The following is an 18,213-nucleotide window of genomic DNA, read 5'->3' as shown; positions in this document are numbered from 1 at the left end:
AATATTGGAGCTGCTGATCAATATTCAGTTGCTTCTGGCACAAACTTCTGACATAGGATTAGCAGATGTTTCGGTTTTAGCAAATCTACTGCCTCAAGCAGGAAAAGATACTAACTTGCCATCATTTTCTGATGTTGTCCAGCTATCTTTAAGGAAACAGATTCTGATGGTGTTAAGAATGGAGATTTTACAGAAATAGCATGATGTGAAAATGACCATATGCTTGTAGTACCAGAGAGTACCTACTCAGAATATTCCAAATGCAATTAATTCCAAAAAATAGCACACCACTTATATTTGCGTCTTTGAAAACCCAGTGGGTGCCTTCACTATTAATCAGCACAGGACGTTTCCAGAGAAGCTGAAGATCAAACCAGTACGGTCCATGCAGAGAACTCGAAGATTCCAATCTGTCAGTCTCAAGCAAAGGACACAGAGTGCCATTCTAGATAGCACTTCTGTCAACAAATCTAGTTACCTGAGGGACCATCTTCAGAAAAGGCTCATATGTTTGAGTATCCAGATGGTTAAATTTCCATTTCATATTTTATAATGTCTTAAAAATCATAAAAAATTACTCTGTGCTAAAATGCATCATGAAGTAGTTAATTTGGGTCTTTCTGATCAAAGGATTATCCTTTAAAAATAGAGCAAAAAATAAAAAGTTCTATTTCAGGTATTTGTACTGTTCCTCTTTGTAGTGTCTGCCAAACATGTCTTGCCTTATAATTCTAATAGTAGATGAGGAAAAAAAGGTGATCGAGGACATACTGAACTTACTAAAATTCCTAGGTAATTAGACCATGGGTTTTATTTTGAGCAAGATTCCCCATGGATATGGCTTATTAAAGGAAGGCTTACTGCAGTGGTCTCCAATGACGGCTTACATGCACTACCACCCAAGAGAGATTTAACAGAAATCATGTGCTCTGCTGGCATTCTAAGTCCTCAGTAAATACTGTGAATTGAAAGAATCTGAAGACAGTGTGTTCTTGCATCCCAGAAGCAAGCGCAATCACGCTGACCACAAGCAAGTCTTATTTTACATCAGTTTCTGTGGTGTAAAAATGAAAGATAGGCACATTTAAAAAGAAAACGGTGCCAGCTCCAACCCTCTATGTCTATAAAATAAGTGTTAGCTGTTACAACTGTTTTAAGGGACAAATAACTTCATTTTCAGGGTAATTAGACAATTTGTATATTGTCTGCATACCCTCTGCTGTTTTAGACACCACTGAAATAATTCACAATTTGCTCTGTTTCATTTTTTGCTTTTTTGGTACAAAGCGAGATGATTGTGGTAAATGCTTAAGAGGAGCTCATTAAACCCCTTTAAAAAATCAGTCTCAAACAAGCTAATAACTACAGAATTCAAAGGTCTTTACATAGTTTTTAAATGTAGTTTCCATTTTAATTATTGGTATTAGGACTTGGTTAATTAGAATGCTTAGTAGAAGAGCTTATTTCAGCAGCTGTAGCTCTCCCTCCTATTTCTCTTGTACAACTAGATGGCAAAAAGCTGCCATGTGTTTAGAAGGTCTCATTCATGGTGAAACTAATAATTTATTTATCCCACAGCTGCTTTTTGGCTTAGCAAATATCAATGACATCATAAACTCGGCTTCCCACCCCCCCCTTTTTTTTTACATCACCAGTAGGCATTATAAATATTTTAAGTGTAAATCGATCCCTGCAATGTATTTACTATACTTTTCTTCCTTTTTAGAAGAAGAATAAGAATGTTCCAGCCTTCAGAATTTAGAAGCCAAATTTTCTGAAGATTCTACATTCCAGTAGAACACTTTAATTTTAATTAGATTTTCTTTAGTTTCTTAAGTTAGCAAAAAACTTAAAACAATAGTTTTTATTCAAGAATAAATGAATATATGATTATATATGAATATATGAATTATATTATGATTATCATATATATGATTATATATGAATATATGATTCAAAATCATATATTCTCTTAAAATGGTAATAAGCATTTATCAAAGTTATAATTTAAAAAAATGCACATTATGGACATCATTATTTTTAAGGCCTATATTAAAATGCCTTTTGTAGAATTTTGACTTTCATATTGACTCATGTACAATGCATACATAGCCGAACAGTAAACCCAGCATATGAAAATCAAGACTTACAAAAAGGATTGGGTGTCATAGTTTTTGCTTCACTTAAGAGTTCTGTGTTGTATCAGGAATGTCTCCTACTGCTCCAATGAATTGTAGATAACCTAGAGTATTTAAAATAGAGCCAGACCATCAGATTTTTACATCCTCACAATCATTCTGGAGCACATCTGTAAAAGAGGCTCTTGAGTAATGTTTGTGGGTGAGACACAGAAATGAGGTCTAGGATGTGGTCTAATAGCTGGGTTGATCAGCTGTACCCACAGAATGTTCACAGGTGTGGAAGCCAACATAGAAGGTGGCTTGTGTTGGCCTGCCTTGACCCTGACATTTCATAGTTTTTATCAACAACTCAGGCATACTTAGACTATAAGTATGTTAGGTTTGCTAATGATACAAAGCTCAAAGCACTAATGAATTTGAATGACAATCACTATTAAACTTAATATCCCTGAGCCCAGAGCAAGGGCTGAAACTAAGACTATGTTTCAAAAGAATAGATTTTGGCTTCATTTAGGTTCTAAAATCAGCTGCTCAAGGACATGGAATGGAACTCCTAGTTTAACAGTTTGGGTTGTAAAAAGTTAATACTCAGTTTGAGTATTAACCAACAAGACAAAAGAAATTAATGCTTTCTTTGGTGAGATTCCTAGACCAATAGAGTCCGTATCAGAAACAAACAACACAATACATTATACTCAAAATGATGCACTGCAGACCACCTGTCAGGGATATAACAAGGGGGACTGCCTTTGTTGGGTTGGATGCTGGCTCACATGACCTTAAAAGCACCTAAATCTGATTATGCAGTTTAAATTGAGCTTCCACACACCTATACGTCGTGAGTCGGCCAATGTCTCATTTAGCCTTATTTGGTAATATTTATGTAATGTGTAACCATTACATATCCTTTTGTGGACTTAGAGTGAGTATCTATCCTTATCCTTTTTTCTTAATGATTATTCCCTAGATAATTAATCAGTCATCACTTAAAGGAAGTGCATGTATTCTGTGACCACACTGGGTTAAATTTAAAAGGCCATTTCCAAGTATTCTTTCATTATCTAAGATCATAAGTAAATTCCTAATGCAAAATGATATGTATTTTGAATATCCATAAAATAGGCATGGGTCCAGGTTTTAATATAAAATTGCACAGTGCACCTAATCAACTTAGACAAAGATGGAAGGCAACCATGCTCACTCCATGTACTTGGTGTGTACTCCTCTGCATTGTGATTTGGCTTTTGAAAGTATTTCTTTAGAGTCTAGTGGACACTTGTTTCTTTTGAACACTGTCATCTGAACCCCTTTCCCATGTTGCAGGCTCTCCCACATTCTGAGGCAGAGCCCACTCCCCACCATAGGAGCTACAATGCTAGCTACATAATGTTTGCATCCAGGGCCCGTGACCCAGACTCTGCCCCAGTGGCAGGTGCTCCAGACAACAACATCCCTTGCCCCGTGCTGGGAGATCAGCAGGGCCTGCTCTGGAGTCTGGACCTGGTGGCAGCAGAAGAGGTGTCTTTACTGGACCAGCTCCATGCCATCATTTTAAGGGTTATTTTTGGCTACATAACCTCTAAACCTAGTTCTCTGGCCCTCCCGGAGAGTCTGTGGGTTACCTTCAGAACAAATTCCTTTTTGGCTAAAATAGGCAGAGCTAGTTTCTGGTCCTTGTGATAAGAAATCCCGACTATTAGAGGGTACACGTCCATGCTCATGCTGGCATATTAGTCACTGGGGCCTACTGAACATGATGCACTCTGAAAAGCACAAAAGAAATGTTTATTCATTTTCTGGGTATTTCTGGAATAAGGCACCTTGAAGAGGCACACGAAGCTGGTGTTTTCAAATTAGTGCTATGGGGACAAGTAGGAGGAGGTTGTCAAACAAGATGGAGACAGATATCATTTTGTGGGTTTACTGATTCTGAAGATTGATTTAGCATGGGAATAAAGGGTCGGAATAAGAAAGAATGCTCTTGGGAAAATACTATATTTCATCAATTCCAAGACGCCTTTTTTTTTTTTCATTGTAACTTTCATGAAATTAGGGAACATTGCTAGAGTGTGTCATATTTTAATTGCCACTTTTTTCTCCTAAACCCATCTACCATATTTCACCAAATATAAGACATCACTGATATAAACCATTAAATATTTTAACCACTAAGAAACAAGCTCCATAAATATTTTAATTTTTTTTTTTTTTTTTTTTTGGAGAGAGAGAGAATGTGGAGGGAGAAGGGGCAGAGCGAGAGGGAGAGAATCTCAAGCAGGCGCCATGCTTAGGGCAGAGCCCAATGTGGGGCTCCATCTCATGACCCCGAGATCATGACCTGAGCCGAAATCAAGAGTCAGATGCTTAAGCAACTGAGCCACCCAGTATCAGTAAATATTTTAATGGTGACACTTAACACCATATGGAGGTTCTAGGAGATTTAAAGTTCCTAAGAGAACCAAGTCAGTCATGGAAGTAGTGTGGGTTAGATACCAAATTCCTGTTCATTTTTGCTGTAGTCTCCCAAAGCTGTTAAAGAGCAATAAATTTACCTCTAACTTCTGTTCTAAACAAAGTCAGGTGCTAAACATCATTGCTTGGCTGTAAAACATGCCTCTATGGTTACAGTGATTCTCAATTTTGTTAAAGTCTTCTTTTTTTGTAAGTTTTTTTTTATTTAAAGGATTTTATTTTATTTTATTTATTTGACAGAGAGAGAGAGATCACAAGTAGGCAGAGAGGCAGGCAGAGAGATCGGGGAAAGCAGGCTCTCCACCGAGCAGAGGGCCTGATGTGGGGCTCGATCCCAGGATCCCTGAGATCCTGACCTGAGCCGAAGGCAGAGGCTTCACCCACTGAGCCACCCAGGTGCCCTATCTTTGGAGTTTTTTAAAAAGAAAACCAAATTAGGTTCACTTCCACGTCCACAGATTTCTTTTGAAGAAATTAATATGATTCTGGTAGTATATTACAGCTTTGGAGTAGTACTGATCTTGATTTTCCATTCTATAGCTTTCTCATGAATGTGTTTTCCAGATGAGAATTATTACAAATATACTGCTATTCTTGCCATTTCCAAAGCAGTCTTCAGAAAATTCATATCTATCCTCTTATTATTTTCATTCCCAAAAGGAGGATTCATAGTTACTATATCAAATGACTTGGACATTCTATTAGATAATGGGCACAGCCACACTGAACCATGTCAGCATGTGTTGACCCAAACTCTATGACCGTCCTGTTGATGATTTCCAGTGGCTCTTCATCTACGTCCCCTCTAGCCCTCAATCTGCAGCTTATGGCCTAGTCGGAAACTATTCTAGAAGTAGGGTGGGCTTTTTGAATCCACCCACTTGTTGCAGGCAGTGCTCTGGTTCCTTAAGCCTTAGTTTATCTTTCACTTTTTCTCTCTTTTCTGTCTTTCTGTAAGGGTTCACAGAGTTTAGGACACTGGACCTCCAGAGGCTGGAAGCACCATCCTCTGTGTGTCATCTTTAAAGTGTTTGTTGTTATCAGAGTAATAACTGTCACTTAAAATGGTACATAATTATCTGTCAAGTAAAGTATCAGTTCATTTTTTTCATGAAGATATCCTTTGTTAAGCCCCTGCTCACTAACATCCTGAGAATTTAACCTTTCTCAAATATGGGATCTTCTGATTCCTGGGTCCAAGGTCTTCTCATTCTCTACCTTCATTTTGGTGGAATGCTTCCTTCAGAAACTCCTAAAAAGACATGCTTGGAAGGTACATGAAAGGCTTGTCTGTCCAAAATGGTCTTCATGCTCACCTCATACTTAATATTAATATTTTGGCTGGGTATAAAACTCTAAATGGGAAAGAATTCTTTTTTTAGGATTTTACTTATTTATTTGACAGACAGAGATCACAAGTAGGCAGAGAGGCAGGCAGAGAGAGAGGAAGAAGCAGGCTCCCCACTGAGCAGAGAGCCCAACACGGGGCTCGATCCCAGGACCCTGGGATCATGACCTGAGCTGAAGGCAGAGGCCCTAACCCACTGAGCCATCCAGGCGCCCCTAAATGGGAAAGAATTTTTTCTCATAATTTTTATTCTTGCTTCTGTGTTCCTACTGAAAAACTGGATGCTCTGATTCTTAGCCCTTTGTATATGAACTGTTTTTATTCCCCCCCCCCCAGAAACATTTATGTTGTGAAATTTCATCAGGATGTGCCTTGGTGAGGGTTTTTGTTGTTTAAGGAGCTGGGTATCCTATGGCGCTTTTGATCTGGAGGCTTGGGTTCCTCAGTTCTTGGAATTTCGTGTTTTATTTCTTCAATAATTTTTTCACATACTTTTTCACTTTTCTTTTTCTCGGGAATATCTGTTGTTTGAATGCTGAATCTTTTCTTCCCATTTTTCGTCTTTTTCTCAATTTCTTCTCAGCAGGTTTCCTCAAATCTGGGTCATTTTTTCAACTTCCATTTCTATCATTAAAAAAATTTTTCTAAGAATATTTTCTTATTCTCATACTGTGGATTTTTATTGTTTCTTACAAATCTCTTTCATGAGCGTAATATTTTTTATAATATCTATGAAAACTAATTATGATGTATTACTTTCTTCTCTTTGCATTGCTTCTGATTCTTCCACATTTCCCCTTTCCTCAACTTTGAGTGTCTGTAATTCAGTCAAGTTAGAAACTTTTCTCAATTCTCTGATAATCCCTGGCTGTCTATTCATATTTAAGACTGAGGCACTAAAACACTGACTGGAAGCTTTGTGTGCATCAGTGGAGCTCATGACCAGTAAGGGGCTGGTGCTTCACTGGGGGAAATCCACATTCATGTCAGGTAATTTCCTAAGGGATAAATCCCCCACTGGCCTGAGGAGCACATTATGGCTGCCTCTGTTCTGGGAGCTGAGTAGAAGCAGCAGCCTGGACAAATCTCACATTTACCATGTAGACTTCCACTTAAGCTGCTTATATGCAGTATAAACAAAAGTTTGCAAAAGTTCAGAGCCTCTCTAGATTAACTTCTGCAAGAATAATCTCACCTCTTCTGAAAGGACAGAGAGCGGTTATATTTGCTTCCAAAGAATGGGGAAAGAGATCTAACTATTCCTTATGGGAAATGTCAACCAAACCTCCTGTGTTGACTTTATCCTACACTACCCTTTTGGAGGAATGGGACATTGCTAAGTCCTGAATATAACCAAGATTCTGTATTCTAAATTGTATTGCCTTTGGGTCACTTCCCTCACTGCAGGCTTCATCAGTTAGGCTAAGTAAATTACCACATGTCTATCCTTTTCAAACTCTAGAAATCTGCTGATATCTCATGTATTCCCCTGCTGCCCTCAGCCTTATGGATTTATGCCTTTTTTATTTCTTTACTCTCATGTCAGTGGGATTTCATGCATTTTATTTGCCATGTTTAAATGGAAGTGACATGACACAAGTTTTAAGGGCACATTTAAAAGGAATTAAAGGTGCAAAATACTATTAAATACACCAGCAATAACTATAGTGAGAGAATTACTACATAGTAAGGATCTCATATTGCTTATGTAGACCCACACAATTGCCATGCTTGTTTTGCTTACTTATCTCCTAACCCACAGTAACAATTAATACTCTCTTAACCTACTCATACAATCTTCTTAGCAAAATATTCTACATAACACATACTATTGCAAATAATATGTACTCCCCCCTAAAAAGAGAGAGAGAATTTCACATAATCACTGATCAGAATCTGGTCACACATCCTTGAAGAGTCCCTAATACTGACAGACTAGTTAGGAAGCCTTGCCTAAGAGGATAGTCTGGTTTAGTCTGACATGGCTGAAATGTATTTTCATTTGAAGCAGCTCAGAACTTCTGTACTGACTTCAGAAAGGCCCTAGACTCCATGTGTGAGATCTACTAGATTTCCCACTCCTGGAGGGCAAAGTCTGTATCCTGTTTGTTTTGTGTCTCTACTGCCTTGAAAGAACTGAGCATAATAAGTGAACATGTTTACTGACTAGAAATAAGAGCTGAGGTCTTTTCCTACCAGCTGGTTGTCTGGCCTTGGACAAGTCATTTGTTGGATCTGATTGAGACCCCAAAAGAGAAGGTCACTTAGAAGAGGTGAAGGGGAAGAAAAGGGAACACTTAGGTTTAAAAGGAAGGAAGAAGAAGAATGTGAAAGAGATGGAACCATGAGAACAGGGATCACAGAGACCAAAAACAGGCCCTTCAAGAAGCAGCACCACATGAAATCATATCAGCTACAGTAAAGACAGGAAAATGGAGCTTGGACTAGAAAATGCTCTATCTTCAACCAAGCATTTCCATATTCATTCATTCTTTGTGTAGATAAGGCATGTTCATCACTCCTGAGATGTTTATGATGAGAGCACAAGATGATAGCATAAGAAAGTTGTGCTGAACCTGATGTATGTGTGAGAACATTTGTGTGTGATTTGTGTATGCTGTGCATATACTGGAGGGACTATGTTCGGGAAGGGAACCAGAACCCAGAGACTATGCAGTAAAGGGTTGGGAGGCTCTCCAGTGAGTTAAGGACATGAGTTGCTCATATGTAATCAACCTATAACATATCATGGAAGTACTCAGCCTGGTGTAACCTGAATAGAAATGTTTGAGTTGGGGAATAAGAATCCCCTAGTGTGATTTTCTGCAGGCCCTTAGTCCTCTTTATCATTAACCAATGGATTCTTCTGCAGAAACACCATAGCCTGGAATTTGGAAATAAGTGGTAGGCTTCAATGTCTTACTCTATTTCACTGATAATAAGATTTGTTCCCCCACCACTGAAATTAGGTTGTATCACAGTTTAATTAGCAGCATTTTATTCTCCCTTAAGGACACATGACACATGATGCATTCTACCCTTGATGGCCTTGAGGAAATACCACTGGATAGAATAAAATAATATTCACTCAGCAAACATTTATCAAGTCATGTGTATCAAGTCATAGCTCTAAAGTGAGTTTAAAACTTTTTTAAAAAAATTTGTTTCACAGTATGAATTGTTGCAGAAGCCTAACCTAAAAGATCTACTTGTCCTCGGTGAATGCTATTATCTCATCTCTGTGATGCAGGTCAGCAACTGCCATATAGAGGCAGGGTACCGTTTGCCACCAGGCCCCTGGAAATGCTCCAATTCACTTCCCTGTCCAACGTTTATAGCAGATGCCTTCACTATATTTTCATTATATGCAAGAGAAAATTTTACAAAAAGCATCAATTTGGATTGGCAAAATCGTATCCATTTAATTTTTATGTAGACATAAGTGTATCATTCTTTTATTATGGTTTTATTTAGGAATTTAACTTTTAAAACTCAAATATATAATTGAGAATGAATAAAATCTACATTGAGTATTTTTGTGTTAAAATGGATTAATACTTCGATTTTGAAATATCCTTACTCTTTTAAAGATGAAAGACAAATCTGATCAATTCTGCTTTTCCCACCTTTTACTCCCTCCGTGAGAACAGTACAGACATGTAGGCAACCACATGAAAGCCAGAAAATCACTGTACCTTTAAAGCAGATCATAAATACATTTGCAGGCAGCCCTGAATTTTGTGGCTGGCATGGGCCTCTCTTGCTATAAATCACAAAAATAAACCCTGGAAGAGTGTTTGATTCCCGAAGAAAGAGGGAAAAAAACCTTCCTAGTTGTCATTTTAGTGAGCGTCAGCAGAGCATTTTTCAAGCTAATCGCCAGAGGAGGAAAGTTCTGGAATGTGGCCTCAGGGAGAATGTTATACATGAACATTAGATCTCAAACGCGGCGTGCTGGCCAGCATGTGTGAAATGTAAATGCATAATCTGAAGGAGTTTTCATTTCTCCAGGATGGTGAATTTTCACGTTGCCTGCTCTCTCCCTCATCTGCATACCTGTAATAAAGTCAAAAGTGGAATTGTATACAGATTTCAAATGCTCAAAAAATAGCCTTAGAAATGTTTCTTTCCCTTCTCTTTCCTTCCCTAGCCTGCCCTCCCTTCCTTTCTTATCTCACATGGTGAGTGACTGTGCTACATCCTTCAAAGACTGAGTCCCTCATCCATCTGGGGTTCCCTGACACAGTGCTTCTCAGGACATGAGAAACTAGGAAGCATGATGCAAGCTTAGCCATTCCCTAAACTTGCTAATCAGGACCTATTTGTTCACCTGATTTGAGTCTGATGCTTGGCCCACCGGTTAAAAGAATGGCCTCTGCCTTCTTGTGTTGTTTGTGGGTGGGCTCAGCCAGAGCCCAGCCCCTCACATGGCAGGTGGCTTACCGGCCACTCCTCAGCCACCGCCATCTGTCCTCTTGCTGGTGTTCCCACAGACACGTGCTCATTTGGGAGCAATTCTCAAGTAATGACATCCTAAAACGACCTTAGTGTCAAACATCTGTAAGGTTTGGCCTTTATCAGAATAGCTGCCTTCTCTCTGTTTTACCTACCCCTCCCCCCAGACATGGAGATGTGGCTGAAGAAAGGGTGGAAAAACACAAGCAAGAATCCCAAGTCTCAGGGCCCCTGGGTGGCTCAGTGGTTTAAGCCTCTGCCTCCAGCTCAGGTCATGATCTCAGTCCTGGGATCGAGGCCCACACTGGGCTCTCTGCTCAGCGGGGATCCTGCTTCCCCCCTCTCTCTCTCTGCCTGCCTCTGTGCCTACTTGTGATCTCTATCAAAAAAATTTTAAAAATCTAAAAAAAAAAAAAGAATCCCAAATCTCTCCTTGACTGATCAAGGGTGGGATGTCATCACTGTGACTTCACTGGATGCTTATGTCTTCATTAGGAACACAGACTCTTCCAGAGGGAAACTGCCTCCTTTGCCCCATAGGTGAAGGTAATTTACTTGGGTTTCTTATTGTCTCAAATACTTTTAGGAAATGTTTAAAGTGACATTGTCTTTATTTACAAAATGCGATTGAACCAAATCAGCCATAGCTTTCTTTTGATACCAAAAGCAGCTTTTGACTGAATGTGTTTTTAAGGGAGAAAGCTATAAAAGTTATTATTTCTGGACCTTATGGTTCAACTTGTCATTGTTTTCTTCTTTCCTTTTTTTTTTTCAAGATTTTATTTATTTTATTTACTGGGGCACCTGGGTGGCTCAGTGGGTTAAAGATTTTATTTATTTATTTGACAGAGAGAGAGAGAGAGAGAGATCACAAGTGGGCAGAGAGGCAGCCAGAGAGAGAGGGGGGAAGAGCCTTCTTCCCGCCCTGGGCTCGATCCCAGGACCCTGAGATCATGACCTGAGCCAAAGGCAGAAGCTTAACCCACTGAGCCACCCAGGCACCTCTGTTTTTTTCTTTCAAGTGAAATGAGAAGGAAGGCTCAAACTGAGGAAATTAAGTCAGGGGCAAATAATTTCACTACTGCTGACCTCAACTTTATCGTATGCAGAGTGAAGTTGTTGGTGTGCACCCCCCAACTGCTAAGCGGACTTTTTTTCACTACTGCTAATAACTGTTGTCCAAACTTTGCCTTTTGAATTCAGGAGGGGGAATGGAATGTGTTTTTATCTCCAGACTATAATTACACATTTTGACACTACCTGTTTGATTTTTTTCTCCTTACTTGTGCTGTAGCGTGAAAAGAAAACAACAGAAGCAGTTAGGGAAATCTAAAGGAGAATGGAACTTACTTTGCTTTTCAGTGTTTTCAAGAAAACTCATTCAACTTAATATATATCTTCTAGGTAGATGTGGAATATCTTACCAGCCATTAGGTATATTTTATGTATAGTAAAAAAAAAATTAGTATTTTCATTTGCAAAAAAGAAGGTGTAAAGTATTATGAAAACTAAAACACACAGAGGTGGACTGAAAGCAAACCCAGAGAAGACCCTGCTACACTGATCAATGACTCAAAAAATAATTTGGGGAGAATGAAATCACCACACAAACAGCACTGTGTACCTGGAGCTTGGATTTCATTGGATTTTCCCTAAGGGAAAATTTACACTGAGGGGAAGGGAACTTTTACTATTAGTTATTTCAGAATTATACTACCAAGGACTCATATGTCCTTGGAACTGTGGCCTCAAGAGAGGATATAAAACCCACCCGCTGGGGCTCTGTTGTGTAACTTCCCATAAAACGTTCTGTTTGGGAAACTCAGATCTGCAGTGTGTTTGCTTCGGGAAGGGAAAAAGGTTAATTTTTAGTGGAATGGTAACCCTTATTATGTAAGAGTCCCCTAGTTAGCTCCCAGAGGAACCCTTAGTTTTCAAGTGCAGATGTACCTCCAGGCTTTGATTATCCCCAGCTCTGCAGTTTGGGCTTGATCTGAGTACACTATTCATTTCTTTTACTCTTACGTCACTCCAGAATTTTACTTCAGTGGCTTCCAGAGGCAGCACAGGGGAGTAATAAATAGCAATGCCTCAGGAGCCAGGCTGCAAGGCTTTGAATCCCAGCTCTGCCAGTAGCAGCTGTGTGACTGTGGAAGGTTGCTTAACCTCTCTGTGTCTCAATTTCCCCAACTGTAAAATGGAGATAATAATTATTATTCACTTCATAGGATGACTGTTAAGTTACTATAAAAAGCTCATAGAATATTGCCTGGCATATGAGAAAGCACTTCATAAATATTGGGTATTATTCACAAAACTTTAGGCTGAGGCTAAATACGTAAATTAAATTTTACTTTTTAAATGTGTTCCATACAACTTTTTTTTTTTAAAAACTAGGATAATCCCAAATTAGGCAAGCTATGAGAGCAGAACACTGTTCGCTTTGTAGATTGTCTTTTAATTACATATAAACATTTTGCATCCACAAGCATTTTGGTTGTTACAGAGGATTTAGTCAGAATTTGAAAAGCTACATACAACATCGATTTTTTAGTCTCACTAGGGATTATGATTTTATGGAAAGGACTTTCTTTCCCTCTAGTTGAGTGTCTAATTCATTCCCTGGGATGTTCAATAGATAGATTGGTTTCTAAGAGGTAGGGTCACCCTGGGAGACTCTACAAAGAGCCTTAGGGGGCTTCTCACTCAAAGGAGGCAGGGCAGGTTCCCTGATAGCAGGTGAGAGGATGAGTTCTCAAACGAAGAGACACGCCTGCTTCCCCTTTCCTCCCAGCTGGAAAAAAAAAAGTACAAAGGGGACATAACCCCACACACAGCACTGAAGTGTCAACTGATCTCAGAGGTGTCTGATGCATCAAACACAGTCATTTGATCCTTCCCTTTGGAACAGGTCTGGGTAGCAGATTCATACACGTGGAAAGGAATCACTGCAGATAAACTAGCAGGATCAGGAAACCCACGTTATGATCATATTTTTTATTCTGGTTTTTAAAAATCTGCAGGGTTTTCTTTTTCTTCCAGTGGGGAGATTTTTCATTTGTTTTATTGGTGCTACTATGGAAGTGTGCTATTAAAGAATGGCATTGCTCTAAAAGAGTGCAGAGTTCGTTCCAAAAATCCCTTCTGAGCCCCCAGTGTGCCTGGCATTGTATCGGGCCCTGGGACTTCCCCAGTGCCCTAAAGGAGCACGGAGTCCAGAGGGGAAAGAAACAGGAAGCACATCACTTCAGAACAAAAGGAGAGATTTAAAATGGGGAATTTGATGTCCACCTGGTTAAAAACCCCTCTAGAGAGGAAGTTTGAGGGAAGAGAAGACCCAAGAGCAGTTCCCACATTGTCCCTGCATGCAGCGAAGCAGTTGGCATTAGAGTTCATGTCTGACCAGAAAAGGGTGAACTTTATATAAATAATACCTGAATAAATATGAATTAAACAAATAGTTAATATCAGTGTTTTTCAAGTAGTGAGACAGATACAAACAAGGCCAAGCGACTTAAATGAGTTAAGGTCAACAGGCTGGTGTGTAAAATACTTGAAAATCTATCCGGCCTACCATTTTGTTAAAATGCTGTGCAGACCAGAAGCAGCTGCAAATTCTCCCTGAACTCTGGCCCTGCCCAGCACTTGAAAAATGTTGCTTTGGCCACAAAGGGATAGATTAACTCAACGCCACTTACGGGGAAGGCAACTCAAAAGACTTTTTTTTTTTTAAATCACAGTGGCTCGGAGTGTCATATTTTCACACTATTTGTTCATGTTCCTACCTTTACTAGATTGTCTAGTTAACAGCAACTAGGACACTGACAAATTTGTGCCTCCTTTAAAACAAAGCCAGATTTTTAAAACTTAGTAAGCAGTAATTTTTTTTTAAAGGAAACATTTAAAGAAGCTACTGAATGAATATCCACTAAGCACTGAGTTAAACAGCATTTATACAGGCTTTCCACCCAAAGCCATTTTTGGTGTCTCCTCTTTGGGGGACAGATAATTAGAACTAATTGCTGTCTTTGTGTCCTGTTTGGGGGACAGATAATTGGAACTAATTGTTATTTTCTATCCCTTAACTTTTCCCATCCAACCAGTAAGTCCAGATGATGCTACCTTCTGAACATTTTCCACTGTTCACTTCTCTCCACCACCACTGTCAGTGTCCCGGTTTAGGTCACAACTTACCAGCATTTATCTAAATAGTCTCTTCAGTGATTCTTCCCTTGACAAAATGACCTTTTATTTTAGAAGAGTCTTTAGTAAGAAGGATAAAATACTGATACTAACAACTAGTACCAACTCATTTAGTGCATATTGTACACCTGTCACTATGCTAAGCACCTTACATGCTTTGGTTCATTCAATCCTTAGTACAACCCTACAAGGTAGTTATAATTCCTCTCTCCATCCACCAGGGAGAAAACTAAATCCTAGAGAGGTTAAACAACTTGTCTAAAGCCAGTTGGCAAGTGGTAGATCCCAGATACGAACTCTTTGTCTCTAAAACTTATGCTCTTAACTACCATGCACACTCTGCCATATTTGCTGAAATTCCCCTTAAATAGTAAAACTCCCTTGCAGTATTAAACTATGTTATAACACCCGGCACAATGCTAGCATATAAGAATTCAAAAAGGTTCTGTTTTGTTTTGTTTTGTTTGAATGGATAGATTCAGGAATACTCATGTAGACAGCAGGAAGCTGAAGTATTGCTTCACTTATCCCACATCATTATAAAATTTTTTTTAGATAAACCAGTTTTCTAGATAACAAATTAAACCATTTAAGAATATAATTATTTTTATCTTGATAAAACATTTCTGAAATGTATTTCATTCTTTATTGCCTTAGTAGTAAAGTTCTACTTTATTAACCTAATGACAGAAAAATTGTTATGAGCAAGAAATATTGTATACACTATTTATTTAGTATTTCCTTCTGGATTGCGGTTTTAATTACCATCAATATGCTGAGGAAGTCCAGATCTTTGTCTCCACCCAGAATTTCTCTCCTGACTTTCAGATCCATGGATATCCACACCACCACTTGACCCTGCAAGTTCAGAATACCTCGAACACCTCCAAATACACCTAGACCCTTAGATCTGCATCTCCAGAATTCCATATCTTAGTGAACATAGCCATAGGGACAGGCATAATGTCTGATGACTCCTTTTCCTTCAATGTTCCCTAACCAGCAAATTAACAAAAATTTTACATTCTAAATGTCTCTCAAATTCACCACACTTCTGCGTCCGTTGCCTTCTTTGGCCACTAAGTATCTCCACCTGGATTGTCGTAACAACACTCTAAATGGTGCACTTACCTACAATTCTAACACAATCTCACTCATTCTCCACACTACAATCAGAATTTATTTTTTAAAACTAGAAGTCTGGTCATGTCACATCTCAGTCTGAAAACTTTCAGTAGTTTCCCAGGCTCATGGGATCGAGGTTCCAAAGTTTTTAATATTGCTTATGAAGCCTTCTGAGACTTTCTTGCCTTTCCATATGTTGCCATCCCTTTTTACGGGTCCCGCTCACCGAACACAGCTAGGTCATAGAGAACATTTCCCCTCTGCGCGTTGTGTATTCTCCTGCTTCTAGGACCTTGCATGTGCTGTCTGCCCCGACCCTACATGGGAGGCGCACAGCTCCCATGCTCGTGAGCACAGCAGCTCTTCCCACTTGTAATACTGTGGTTAAGCACTGATTTGTTTCTCTCATCTTCTCTTTTCTCTCCCTCAAGGAGATGGATGGAACCCATGCCCACTGTATCCTGTTCACCCTGTATCCCTAGTACTAACTCTTGTGTCTAGAGCAGAGTAGGTACTAACATTTCTTTTAAATTTTAGTATAGTTTTAGATTTAGAGAAAAATTACAACACAAAGAGTTCCCTTGCACTGGCACCCAGTTTTCCCTACTGTCAACATCTTAAATTAATGTGATACATTTGTTACAATAGAGCAACATTAATACCTAATTATTAACTAAAGCCATGATATTCAGATTTCCATAGTTTTTTTTTTTTTTACATTTACTTATTTTTTTAGTAATCTCTACACCCAGTGTGGGCTTTGAACTCATCATCTCCAAGATCAAGTGTCACATGCTTCTCCAAATTAGCCAGCCAGGTGCTCCCAGATTTCCTTAGTTTTTAACCAAAATGTCCTTTTTCTGTTTCAGTATCCCATCCAGGAACCACATTCCATTTAGTACCCGTTTCTCCCTAGGTACCTCTTGGCCTTGAACAGTTTCTGAGACTTCCTTTCTTTTCGGTGATCTCGAGAATTATGAGGGATACTGACTGGGTATTTTGCGGACTACCCCTCAGTAAGAACTTATCTGATGTTTTCCTCATGATTAGACCAGGTTATGAGTTTGGAGGAGGAAGACCACAGAGGTAAAATGCCATTTCTATCACCTCATATCAAGGGTACAGAGCATCGGTATGACTTACCGCTGTGATGTTAACCTTGATCACCTAGCTGAGGTAGTATCTGCCAGATTTCTTTAGTACAGGGTTACTCATTTCCCCCCTTTCCATTTTGTAGTCAGGAGGTCACTACACTATGTCCAGCCTACATTCAAGGGGTTAGGAGTTAGGCTCCACCTCCTTGAGGCCAGAGTGTCCACATAAATTATCTGGAATTCATTTGTATTAGAGACATAGATATTCCTTATTTATTTCAGTATGCAATCGTAGATATTTATTTTCTACTTTGGGCAATAATCCAATACTACTTTATTTTTTGTACTTAAATAGTTCCAGCTTCGTCCATCAAGAACTTTTTCAGTTGGCTCCTGGGTTTATTTGACACATCGCTGATTGTCTTTCAAGCTCTCCCTCTTTCTGGCACAAGACACTTCAGGCCCACCTTGTGTATTCCCAGGCCTAGACCTAGAATCAGCCATTTCTTCAAGGAGTCCGGTTCCCTTCATTGTAAACTATTTCAAAACCACAGTCTGGGCTCTGGGTAGGTACCAACACTTTTTTAATACAAAACATGATTCATTTTTAAAAGCCACAAAAGCACAAAGACTAATATATCTTCCCAACACCCAAAATAAGCAGATGTTTTTTCCCTTTGTTTCGCTTCAGATATGTATAAAAAGTAAAACATGAAGTCGAAGGCCAATTTTCCCCAAAGGCCTTTTCCCCAGTCCTGACCCCTTCCTTGCCTCCCAGAAGCAACCACAATCTTGATGTGTAGATACTCTTTTTCAAGCATTCGCGGAACAGTTACAGAAGCATATTTATTAAAGGAAAAACCTGGCCTTTATGTGGTGAGCTGCCCCCCTTGTGGGCTGTGCTGGTTGGTAGTGGGGTCTGTACCCTGAGCCATGTGTCTGCACCCTCAGCTCCTCGCCTCACTCCTGCATACTGGGATTCCATCTCTCAGTCACCTCCAGTCACTCTCTTTTCTCTAGTCTGTAGCTTTCCATCTTGTCCCAACCTGCTGCTTTGTAGGCAGCTTCTGGCAACCTCCGTGTCAGGAGGAAGAAGACCAATAGCCCATAGACTTTGCAAAAGCCAACTATAAACTGGAAAGTGCTAGGCAAATAGAAAATGTTACTGTTTTGTTCAAAGTGCCAAAAGGGGAGGGGGGTGGGGACATAACATTCATACATTTGGAGTACTTGGCTCTTTCACATCTAATTTTTTTTTAAGATTTTATTTATTTATTTGTCAGAGAGAGAGAGAGCTAGCGAGCACAGGCAGACAGAATGGCAGAGGGAGAAACAGGGTCCCTACAGAACAAGGAGCCCAATGTGGGACTCGATC

The 18,213-nt window shown here is 39.4% G+C and overlaps 1 protein-coding gene and 1 pseudogene across 1 annotated transcript in view; one reads left to right on the top strand and one right to left on the bottom strand.

Annotated features, from left to right (window-relative positions):
• Positions 1–18,213, top strand: part of ELMOD1 (ELMO domain containing 1) — a 61,994-nt gene that overhangs the window by 3,190 nt on the left and 40,591 nt on the right. The window lies entirely within an intron of this gene.
• On the bottom strand, positions 5,031–6,515 carry LOC122913430 (annotated as a pseudogene).

The sequence above is a fragment of the Neovison vison genome, chromosome 7 (assembly GCF_020171115.1).
Source record: "Neovison vison isolate M4711 chromosome 7, ASM_NN_V1, whole genome shotgun sequence".
Taxonomy (NCBI): domain Eukaryota; kingdom Metazoa; phylum Chordata; class Mammalia; order Carnivora; family Mustelidae; genus Neogale; species Neogale vison.
Note: the sequence above shows the minus strand (reverse complement) of the source record. Positions and strands in the feature narration are given on the sequence as shown.